The 11553-nt window shown below is 49.5% G+C and overlaps 1 long non-coding RNA gene across 1 annotated transcript in view; it reads left to right on the top strand.

Annotated features, from left to right (window-relative positions):
• The first annotated feature begins 3877 nt into the window (after nucleotides 1-3877).
• LOC135057697 (uncharacterized) overlaps nucleotides 3878-11553 on the top strand; it is a 43651-nt gene continuing 35975 nt past the window's right edge. Inside the window, exon 1 of the long non-coding RNA XR_010244308.1 lies at nucleotides 3878-3967. This is a non-coding gene — a long non-coding RNA (uncharacterized LOC135057697). The remainder of the gene's footprint in view (nucleotides 3968-11553) is intronic.

The following is an 11553-nucleotide window of genomic DNA, read 5'->3' as shown; positions in this document are numbered from 1 at the left end:
GTACCCAGGCATCTGAAGTGGTCTTCAACCATTCCTGGGTATACCCTAGAAGCCGGCCCCCCACCCTGGGATCCCCCAGCGGGAGACCCGCCCCGTCATGCGGCAGGCTTATCGGTCTTGGAAGCTGGCTGACGGGCAGCCCAGGCTCTTTTGGGCTTCGGCTTACCAGGTTTGGAAGTGCGGGCCTGCTTGTTGTACGCCTGACCTTTTGCTTTACCTGAAGGACGAAAGGGGCGAAAGGAAGTACCTTTAGCCTTCGACACAGAAGGAATGGTACTTGGCAGACAGGCGGTTTTGGCAGTAGCCAAGTCAGCCACTATCTTATTTAAGTCCTCCCCAAACAGAATTTCTCCCTTGAAAGGGAGTACCTCTAGGGTTTTTCTAGAGTCCAGATCCATAGACCAGGATCTCAGCCACAATATCCGGCGAGCCAGGACTGATGTAGTAGAGGCCTTGGCCACTAGGATACCGGCATCAGAAGCCACCTCTTTAATATAGTGAGAAGCTGTGAAAATATACGACAAGCATTGTCTAGCATGGTCAGAAGAGATTTCAGCTTCTAACTCTAGGGCCCATGCTTCAATAGCCTCTGCAGCCCATGTTGCTGCAATAGTGGGCCTTTATGCAGCACCCGCGAGGGTGTAAATCGCTTTTGGACAACCCTCCACACGTTTATCCATAGGCTTTTTTAGAGACGTGATGGTAGTGACAGGTAGAGCTGAGGAAACCACCATCCTAGCCACATGTGAGTCTACTGGAGGAGGCGTTTCCCAATTTTTAGACAGCTCTGGCGCGAGGGGGTAGCGAGCCAGCATCTTCTTTTGAGGCACAAACTTCTTACCCGGGTTTCCCCAGGGTTCCTGACGTATATCCACTAGGTGGTCAGAGTGAGGTAAAACTTGTTTAACCACCTTCTGACGCTTGAACCTATCTGGTTTCTTAGGAGGGGCGGATGGCTCGGGAACATCCGTAATCTGTAAAATTAACTTAATAGCCTCCAAAAGATCAGGAACATCCACATGTGAACTACCCTCCCCATCAGCAGTATCTGTGTCAGAATCTGTGGGGTCAGTGTAAGTGCCATCTTCATCAGACGAAGTGTCAGTGACAGCAGTGGATTGTGAGGAGATAAGAGCTCGCTTTGAGGACCCCTTGGTCTTAGGCGAGCATGGGTTAGACTTTTTAGTAGTCAAGGACTGGTTCAACTTCTTCAATTGAGCAGATAAATTGTCCGCCCACGGCGGGTTAGCTGCGGGGACCACATACGGTTGCACCGGCATAGGAGGTCCCATAGGGGGTGTTAGTTTATTAACTAGCTTATGTAGAAGTGTGGAGAAAGTAGCCCACGGTGGGTCATTATGTACCCCCGTTGCCACAGTCCCACTGGGGGGGCAAGGAGCCCCCAGAACCAGAGCCCACAGCTGCTATAGTCTCCTCATAGGGATCTGTGGCTTCAGCAACACCGACAGTGTGTTCAGCCCCAGAACCGTTACCTTCAGAAGCAGACATGATATAACTTGCAGCATCAGGTAACACAGTACAATTGGCAGCAGCACAATACCTCTTACCCAAACCCATGCACAGTGTAGTCAGCACAAGCAGAGATACACGGAGCAATATGGTGACTAAAATCACAGAGAAAAATACGTATTAGAGTATATCTTGTGAAAATCCTATATAATTATAAAACCTGACACACCAAGCCCCCTCAGGTTATAGAATATAGGGATAGCAAGTTGAGTGAGAGACACGAAATGGAAACCACTCAGCAAGCTAATGCACACACATATATAGTCACAGTTAAGCAATGCAGAGGTTATTACTAACAATAATACTGCACTGGACCAGCTTATATAGCTATGTAGTCAATAGATATAACACTGCACAGTAAGAACTGGATGTATATCACAGGGCACTTGTACCAGAGAACTCTGACTAAATGCACTCTTTCTTAACTAACACTGTCTAAGTGACATGTAGAATACTAAGTGTCATGTAAAGTCACAGCGCTGACAACCAGGCGGCTTTACACAGGAGGATTTGCCCAAGCAGTCCCAGGAACAGTGTAGCTGAGAGAAATGGCGCCCAAACACTGACAGGCAGTGAGGGAGAGACAGATATGCAGCTCCAGGGCGGGAACATTTACTGGAAATGGCGCCCTGGGGCTTGGGGAGGGGCTCCAGGTCTAAGCCTTATCCCCTTGCTGGCAAAACCACCGGGTACTGCGGGCTACTAGTAAATTGGTTTTAAGGGAAAACCTGACCTGCACCCAAGCCCTGGTGATCTAGTGGGATCGCCTGTACTGCCACAGTGTCCACCGCCAGCGCGTGCGGCCCGCCTCCCACTGACCGCGCCGGATCGCGATAAAGTACGGGTCCCGTGAGCGGGACCCACTCACCACCTCCCGAAGCGCGGCCACGCGATCCCGGAGAGCCCCCGTCGTGTGTGCCTGATGTTAGAAGAAAACCGGAGCCTCCTGCTGTAGTTACCCGGCAACCAGGGCTCGGGAGTTTACAGCGCCGCTGGGGAGAGATGGAGCTGCAGCAGTGAATGTCACTAGACATGTACACACTGCTGCAGCCCTTGAAGTCTTCACTTTTCTTCTCAAAAAGCTCTTCTTAGGGCTGCCCAGAGCAGCCCCTCTGTTATGTGCCTGCTATCTGCTGCACCAACTACAAAACTGAGCTCCTGTGCAGGGAGGCGGGGTTATAGAGGAGGTGGTGCTATGCATTCTGGGAACAGTCAAAGCTTTTCAGCCTGTTGGTGCCTCGGATCAAGATCCTACTCTACACCCCTATGCCTTTCCTTGTGGAGCCCAGTGTACCCCGCAGCAGAAAAAGCTTTATTTCCTTATAAAATGTAAGTGGTGATTTAGTCTAGAAATTCCTGTCACTTATATTTTCCCCTTACCTATATATTGAGGCACTCTGTACAACATTGCCTTATACTTCATTTTCTACACTAGTCTCATTTTATTTTATTTTTTGAAACTAGAAATTCATGTAAATCCAGTTATAATTGATGTATAAAATGTATACGTAAGATAGCTGTATCTTGGTAGCTTTGCTGCTGGTTACTGTGACATCACACACCTAGCCTGTGACATCACTAGCCCGTGACATCACAATGCTTCATCCTCTAACATTTTATCTACAGCTGTTGAAGTTTCCAGTCACCATGCAGGAAGACAGGTAGGAGGAGGTAAGTCCTACGTAGCAGGGTATGATGAGGGGGGTAAGGAAGACAGAGTGCAGTATAGTCAGCTGAAGGCAAGACAAGATAGACAGAACAGAGAATACAGGTACAAGGACACATTATTAGGAGAAGCTCAGGAAGGAATGGCATATTTAGGAATAAAAATATAGCGTTACAGAAATAAAGAGGGCAGTATGGAGGACAAGCACACATACATACAGGGGATGCAGATAAGTCTTTATGAGGCAGGATCTTGCTTTGGGATGAAAAAGTAAATAAGATAGCTAAATGGCAAATTGATACATTTTAAAGTATGTTTGGTTTAAGGAAAATTGGAAAAGTGGTTGACTCATGGACATTTTATTGTACTTCTATTTCTATCGTACTTAAACTAGTACTATGCTTCAGTGACATGCGGTGGGGCAGGCTTGCCTGCTCCCGATTTTTAAATGAGCCTCCCGCTGCCCCGCATACCTAGACAGCCCGCCCGGATTTTAAGGGGCCATCATTGAAAATCTGGACTGCGCATGCGCAAGTCCGGAGATTGGGGGGCAGGGCCTGCGCGGGAGACTTCAGAGCCGGCCACCGCAGGGTTGTGTGCAGTGGTGGTTGCTGGCCCCTCCCACCACATTGAGTCAGATGGCAGTGTATATCAGTAACTTTCTTCCTCCTGCTCCTCGATAGGGTGTGCCTGCGATGTGCTGCCTTCCCAAAGCCCCACACTGTCCTGGGGCCGGCTCCCAGTCCTTACAGGAAGGAGCAACATAGCCAGGTGGGTGCTGTGTGGAATAGGTGTTGTGTGTCTTGTAATGTGGCACTGGGTGCAATATTGGGGGGCTGTGTTGCAGTATGTAATCTAGTACAGGGTGTAGTATGGGGAGGGGGGGTGTATAATGTAATGTGCTGGGTGTAATATGGGGGAGGGGTGTATGTGTATAATGTAATGTGCTGGGTGTAATATGGGGGAGGGGTCAGGGCCGGTTCTTGCCCTTGTGGCGCCCCGGGCAAAATAGGGGCGTGGCTTCATATGGGGGCGTGGTCAGTTACGCCCCCATTTGTGCCCCTGTAGCGCAGCTGGAAGAAAAATAAAAATAAAATAAAAGTATACTTACAATCCCCGCTCCTGATTCCAGACCTCCTCCTCCGCCAGCGCCGCTCTTCTCCAGTCCTCGGATCTATGGGAGAGACGTCATTACGTCTCTCCCATAGCACAGCATAGACACTAGAGGTCAATTATGACCCCTAGTGTCTGTGCCACTATGCTGTGCGGTGCGCGATGCGCACAGCACAGGTCCTCTCCATGAAGGGAAACTAGACGCGTAGCATCTGGTTCCCTTCAAAGCGGGGGACCAGCGGCGGGCACAGCGGGGGGGCACAGTGGCGGATCTTGCCATGGTGCGGCACCCACCGAATGGTGCCGGCGCCCTCCGGAAAGGCGGCGCCCCGGGCAAAAGTACTGCTTGCCCGTGGCAAGATCCGCCACTGGGAGGGGTGTGTGTATAATGTAATGTGCTGGGTGTAATATGGGGGAGGGGGTGTATAATGTAATGTGCTGGGTGTAATATGGGGAGGGGGTGTGTATAATGTAATGTGCTGGGTGTAATATGGGGGAAGGGGTGTGTGTATAATGTAATGTGCTGGGTGTAATATGGGAGAGGGGTGTGTGTGTATAATGTAATGTGCTGGGTGTAATATGGGGGAGGGGTGTGTGTGTATAATGTAATGTGCTGGGTGTAATATGGGGAGGGGGTATGTATAATGTAATGTGCTGGGTGTAATATGGGGGAGTGGTGTGTGTGTATAATGTAATGTGCTGGGTGTAATATGGGGGAGGGGGTGTGTGTATAATGTAATGTGCTGGGTGTAATATGGGGGAGGGGGATGTGTATAATGCAGGGTTGCCTACCCTCCCGCATTACGCGGGAGGCTCCCGTTTTTTAAACTACCCTCCTGTTGCCCCGCTAAACCACCGGGTCCTCCCGCTTTTCCTGTGCTGCCCGCAGAAAATGCGGACCGCGCATGCATGAGTTACGGATGGCAGGGGGCGGAGCCTGCTCGGCGACACCATTATCTGAATGTCCTTTTTATTTAAATGCCGGGATCCGCTCCCTACAACCCCGCCCACTGTGGCTCATTTAAATAACATGCCGCTCACATCATGAGTCGTCTGTGCAGGCCACGCCCCAGGCATTCCTGATCGCGCATGTGCAGACTGCATTTTCGGGCGAGTCTAGCCAGGGGCGGGCCTGCATGGATGACGTCATGATGTGGGCGGCATGTTATTTAAAGACCGGTCACTGCAGGGGTGATTAATGTATGATGAGATCCAGGAGAGATGTGAGAAGGTGTGAGAGTGAGATCTGAGAGCGGGGTTAGGGTGTGAGAGATGGGTGAGGGTGGGATCTGGGAGCTTCATGAGGATGAGGGTGAGATTGAGGAACATGGTGAGGGTGCAATCATGGAGCTGTGTGGTGACTGGGCTGGTGGTGGTTCAATAAGGTTCTGGGTAGTGGTGGCCGTATAGGAAAGAAGATGACTGGTGTCCCCAGAGCAGACTTGCCTACCCTCCCGCATTCAGCAGGAGGCTCACGTTTTTTACATGAGCCTCCCGCTGCCCTGGAAATCTTCCAGGTTCTCCCGGTTTTTCAATAGCTAGTGAAAGTACGGACTGTGCATGCGCCAGTCCGGAAGTGCCGGGGGAGGAGCCTGCCCGGGAGACGTCATGATGGGCGATGTCCTGTTACGCAAATGCCGGCCACCGCAGGGTTATGTGTAGCGGTGGCCGCATAGCAGTTCGCAGCGGCAGGGGAGGCTGTCTTTGCACCACAGAAGCAGTGGCAGTGACGGTGGCTGCATCAGCAGTGGTGGCCTGTTTGAAATATAAGGTAAATAAACCTTTGGTGGGCGTGTGGCTGGGCTTGGCTGGAGACAAAGAACATAGTGGGTGCTGAGTTTAAACTCCGCAGGTTACCAGCATTAGTCCCTTTGTTATTGCCCAATGACCTGCAAGTCCAAGTTGTCTAACATTTATCTTAGAGGGAGCACTGCTAGTGTCATAGTGTCAGTATTATAGGGATAGGGTCAGTGTCATAGTATAGGGTCAGTATTATAGGGATATGGTCAGTGTCATAGTATAGGGTCAGTATTATAGGGATAAGGTCAGTGTCATAGTATAGGGTCAGTATTATAGGGATATGGTCAGTGTCATAGTATAGGGTCAGTATTATAGGGATATGGTCAGTGTCATAGTATAGGGTCAGTATTATAGGGATAGGGTTAGTGTCATAGTATAGAGTCATAATAGGGATAGGGTCAGTGTCATAGTATAGAGTCAGTATTATAGGGATATGGTCAGTGTCATAGTATAGAGTCAGTATTATAGGGATAGGGTCTGTGTCATAGTATAGAGTCAGTATTATAGGGATAGTGTCAGTGTCATAGTATAGGGTCAGTATTATAGGGATATGGTCAGTGTCATAGTATAGGGTCAGTATTATAGGGATATGGTCAGTGTCATAGTATAGGGTCAGTATTATAGGGATATGGTCAGTGTCATAGTATAGAGTCAGTATTATAGGGATAGGGTCAGTGTCATAGTATAGGGTCAGTATTATAGGGATATGGTCAGTGTCATAGTATAGGGTCAGTATTATAGGGATATGGTCAGTGTCATAGTATAGAGTCAGTATTATAGGGATAGGGTCAGTATCATAGTATAGGGTCAGTGTCATAGTATAGGGTCAGTATTATAGGGATATGGTCAGTGTCATAAGGATAGGGTCAGCGTTACAGGGATAGGGTCAGAGTTACAGGGATAGGGTCAGAGTTATAGTATGAGGTCAGTGTTATAGGGATAGGGTCAATATTTTAGTATAGGGTCAGCGTTATAAGGATAGGGTCAGCATTACAGGGATAGGGTCAGAGTTACAGGGATAGGGTCAGAGTTATAGTATGAGGTCAGTGTTATAGGGATAGGGTCAGCGTTATAAGGATAGGGTCAGCGTTACAGGGATAGGGTCAGAGTTACAGGGATAGGGTCAGAGTTATAGTATGAGGTCAGTGTTATAGGGATAGGGTCAGCGTTATAAGGATAGGGTCAGCGTTACAGGGATAGGGTCAGAGTTACAGGGATAGGGTCAGAGTTATAGTATGAGGTCAGCGTTATAAGGATAGGGTCAGCGTTACAGGGATAGGGTCAGAGTTACAGGGATAGGGTCAGAGTTATAGTATGAGGTCAGTGTTATATGGATAGGGTCAGTATTTTAGTATAGGGTCAGCGTTATAAAGATAGGGTCAGCGTTACAGGGATAGGGTCAGCGTTAAAGGGATAGGGTCAGAGTTACAGGGATAGGGTCAGAGTTACAGGGATAGGGTCAGAGTTACAGTATGAGTCCTATATAAAAGTGACCCCCGGCTGTGGCATTATCTGTCCAGCTAGTGGAGCCCGGTGCTGGTTTTAAAAATACGGGGGACCCCTACTCTTTTTGTCCCCCGTATTTTTGGAACCAGGACCAGGCGCAGAGCCCGATGCTGGTTGCTAAAATATGGGGGAACCCCTGTCATTTTTTCCCCCATATTTCTGCAACCAGGATCGGCTCAAAGAGCCCGAGGCTGGTTATGCTTAGGAGGGGGGACCCCACGCAATTTTTTTTTAAATATTTTGCAGTGTTTAATTTAAAAAAAAAAAAAACCCCAGCACGGATCACACAGATCCGGCCGAGATTCGTTGTAAAAAAGTCGGCAGTGTTTTGCTAATCACTGCCGTAAAAATAGAAAAAAACCCACGAATGACATCGACATCGGAACAAAAGAAAAACCCGAATACGACAGCTTAGTAAATTAGTCGTAATAAATTCAAAAAGTTGCAGTTTTACACTTTCGATGTCATTCGTGATTGAACTTTGACCTGAAACGGGAAAATACGAATCTTAGTAAATTTCCCCCTATGGCGGGGGAGAGTTGACAATACAAAACATGCAAAAGGGGGCAGTTCCGTTTAGGACATATACTGATGGTGTGGGGGCAGGGGCACTGCTAGTGTGTTAGGCGCCCCCCTGAAAATTATAAATTTGAGCCCTCCTACACTTTGTAAAGTGACAGTGAGCTGCCTGAAAAAAGGAGTGTGGTCTCACACAGTAGTGCCCCCTAGTCATGTTACACTACACAGTAGTGCCCATTATACACATAATGCCCACGGTAGCAATGCCGCTTACAAATAATGCCCGCGGCAGTAGTGCTGCTTATACATATTATGTCCACATTAGTGCCCCTTATATTCATAATGTCAGCAGTAGTAATGCCCCTTATACACATGATGCACACAGTAGTAGTGCCACTTATACACATAATGCCCACAGTAGTAGTGGGGAGCCTATGTTTCTCTGTTCGTTTCCCCTAATGTCAAAACTGGAAAAGCTGCTCCCCTGGAGATAGTGAAATGGCTGACCTTTTTATAAATGAACTGGGGGCAGATATACTAATCCTGGAAGAGTGATAAAGTGGAGAAAGAATAACTAACAACCAATCAGTTACTATTTGTCATTTTTCAAACACAGCCTGTAACATGGCAGTTAGGAGCTGATTGGCTCGTAATTATCTCTCTCCATTTTATCACTATGCAGGGCTTAATACATCTCCCTCATAGAATAACCAAATGATGAAATGGAACAATATGGTATAAATGATGTAAAATAGAGATGTAACAAGTGACTATTTCCCTATCTTTGCATAAAATAAAGGTGACATAGCCCTTTTTCCTAGAGTCCTTTTCCTTACTGCACATGGGGCCTGATCCAGATGTGGATGCAAAGCTGCTGTTGCATGCAAGTGGCTCAATGCTTTTTCACTGCGCCCGCGAGTGAGCTGCACTGCGCACAAGGGGCCTAATTCAGAGTTGATCGCAGCAGCAAATTTGTTAGGAGTTGGGCAAAACCATGGGCCTAATTCAGACTTGATCGTAGCCGTGCAAAATTTCGCACGGCTACGATCAGCCACCCTGACATGCAGGGGGACGCCCAGCACAGGGCTAGTCTGCCCCACATGTCAGGCCCTTTCCCCGCCGCACAGGTACAAAAGCATTGCATGGCGGTGATGCTTTTGTACCTAAAGAGTAGCTCACTGCAGCGCCGGTGCATGTGCAATTCAGACCTGATCGACCACTGTGTGAAAATGCACAGCGGTGATCAGGTCTGAATTAGGCCCAGGGCTGGCGCTACCATTAGGCAGCTGTAGGCAGCTGCCTAGAGCGCCGGCCGCTGGAGGGCGGCACTTGGTCAGCAGCTCAACATTGAAATGAGAGACAAGCTGCCGCCACTGTTCCCCCGCAACCCCCCACAGCACCGTTCTTGTTTATAAATATTTTTGCGGGTTCTGGAGGGGCAGGGGGGGGGGGTGAGGATAAGTGCAGGCAATTAATTATCGCCAGCAGCCGCCCGCCCCTCGCCAGCAGCAGCCGCCCTCCCCTCGCCAGCAGCAGCCGTCCGCCCATCGCCAGCAGCAGCAGCCGTCCATCGCCAGCAGCAGCCGTCCACACTTCACTTATGGAGCCGGCGGCAGCAATGGAGCAGTGCCTCTCCACAAGCAGCACCAGCAGCAGTACTAACCCAGTCGGCACCGTGAGCCGGGAGATGATGGCAGCAGCAGTGGGGAGTAATAATACCTTCACGGCTTCCAGCGGTAAGATGGTAAGGTTTTATTGTGTAGGTGGAAGGGGGTGAATCCCAGTGGCTGGTAGCCAGGCTCAACAGGTTGCAGTAAGAGGCTAAGCTACAGTAAAAGATGGTCGCAGGTTTGATGTAGTGTGGTTCAGTGGCAGGTAGTGTGGACTGAAATGCAGGGGGCTCAGGAAACAAGGTAGTCAGGGTAGATCATAAAGTTGGGATCTGAAGTGCCAGAGATTGACATATGTAGCTAAGGGAAGCGCACCTAGAGTAGTGGCTGCCTGGAGTCACACCCGGGGGAAGTGGTAGTGACCAAAGTCTGCCCTGGATGGGGTAGGAGGGGGGCTGGATTTATGTATAAAGACAGTGTTTATATGTATGTAGGCAGTGTATGGCTGTATGTATGGAGGCAGTGTATGGATGGATATATGCAGGCAGTATATGGGTGTATGTATGTATGAATGTATGTATTAGAGAGGCAGTGTATGTATGTATGTATTGGAGATGCAGTGTATGGATGTATGAAAGGGGCAGTGTATGTATGTATGCAGCGCCGTTACTACCTGCGTGCCAGGTGTGCCTGGCACACAGCGCAGTTGCCCTGAGGGCGCACGCCCAGCGGTTGTAATGAGTCAAATTGACTCATTACAAGCCCCCTGTTCTGTGCCGTGCTGGAGGAGAGCAGCAGCGCCGGAAGCAGGGAAGGAGGAGGAGGGAGGGGGACTGGAGCCGCAGCAGCGCTATGTAATTGGTAGTAGCGCCGCTGCAGCAGTCCCCTCTCCTTCCGTATTGGCTGCCCGGCGCTGCTGTGAATGCTGGGATGCGGTTCCCTCATCCCAGCATTCACAGCGGCGGGCAGCCAATGCGGAAGGAGAGGGGGCTGCTGCAGCGGCATCTCCACCAATTACATAGCGCTGCTGCGGCTCAAGTCCCCCTCCCTCCTCCTCCTTCCCCACTGCCCGGGAATGGATTTGCTTGCACGAAGAGCCTGACTGCCAGCGGGGAGAGATGGTAAGTATCTCGCTCTCGTTCTCTTTCTCTTCTGTCTGCCACAGTGTGTAAAAAGGGGGACGCTGTCTGCCGTAATGTGTAAAAAGGGGGACGCTGTCTGCCGTAATGTGTAAAAAGGGGGACGCTGTCTGCCGTAATGTGTAAAAAGGGGGACGCTGTCTGCCGTAATGTGTAAAAAGGGGGACGCTGTCTGCCGTAATGTGTAAAAAGGGTGACCCTGCCGTAATGTGTAATAAGGGGACGCTGTCTGCCGTAATGTGTAAAAAGGGAAATCTGTGCACCGTAATGTGTAAAAACGGGCTCTACCTGGTGTAGTGGTGCTACTGTGCAGCGTAATTTGAATAATGGAGACTACTGTGCACCGTAGTATGAATTGGTATTATTTTGTGGCCACGCCCCTTCCCCATGAAGCCGCGCCCCTATATATTTTTTGCGCGCCTACGGCGCGCACTGCCCCTGTCTTGCATTGGGGGGGGGGGGCGCCAATGCCATTTCTTGCACACAGCGCTAAAATGTCTAGTTACGGCACTGTATGTATGTATGTATGTATGTATGTATGTATGTATGTATGAGAGAGGCAGTGTACGGATGTACTGTATGTAAGTAAGAGAGAGACAGTGTATGTATGTTTGTTTGTATGTATGTATGTATGTATGTATGCATGCGAGAGGCAGTGTATGACTGTATG

Source organism: Pseudophryne corroboree, chromosome 3 (assembly GCF_028390025.1).
Source record: "Pseudophryne corroboree isolate aPseCor3 chromosome 3, aPseCor3.hap2, whole genome shotgun sequence".
NCBI classification, from domain to species: domain Eukaryota; kingdom Metazoa; phylum Chordata; class Amphibia; order Anura; family Myobatrachidae; genus Pseudophryne; species Pseudophryne corroboree.
This window is presented reverse-complemented; position numbering and strand designations above follow the sequence as displayed.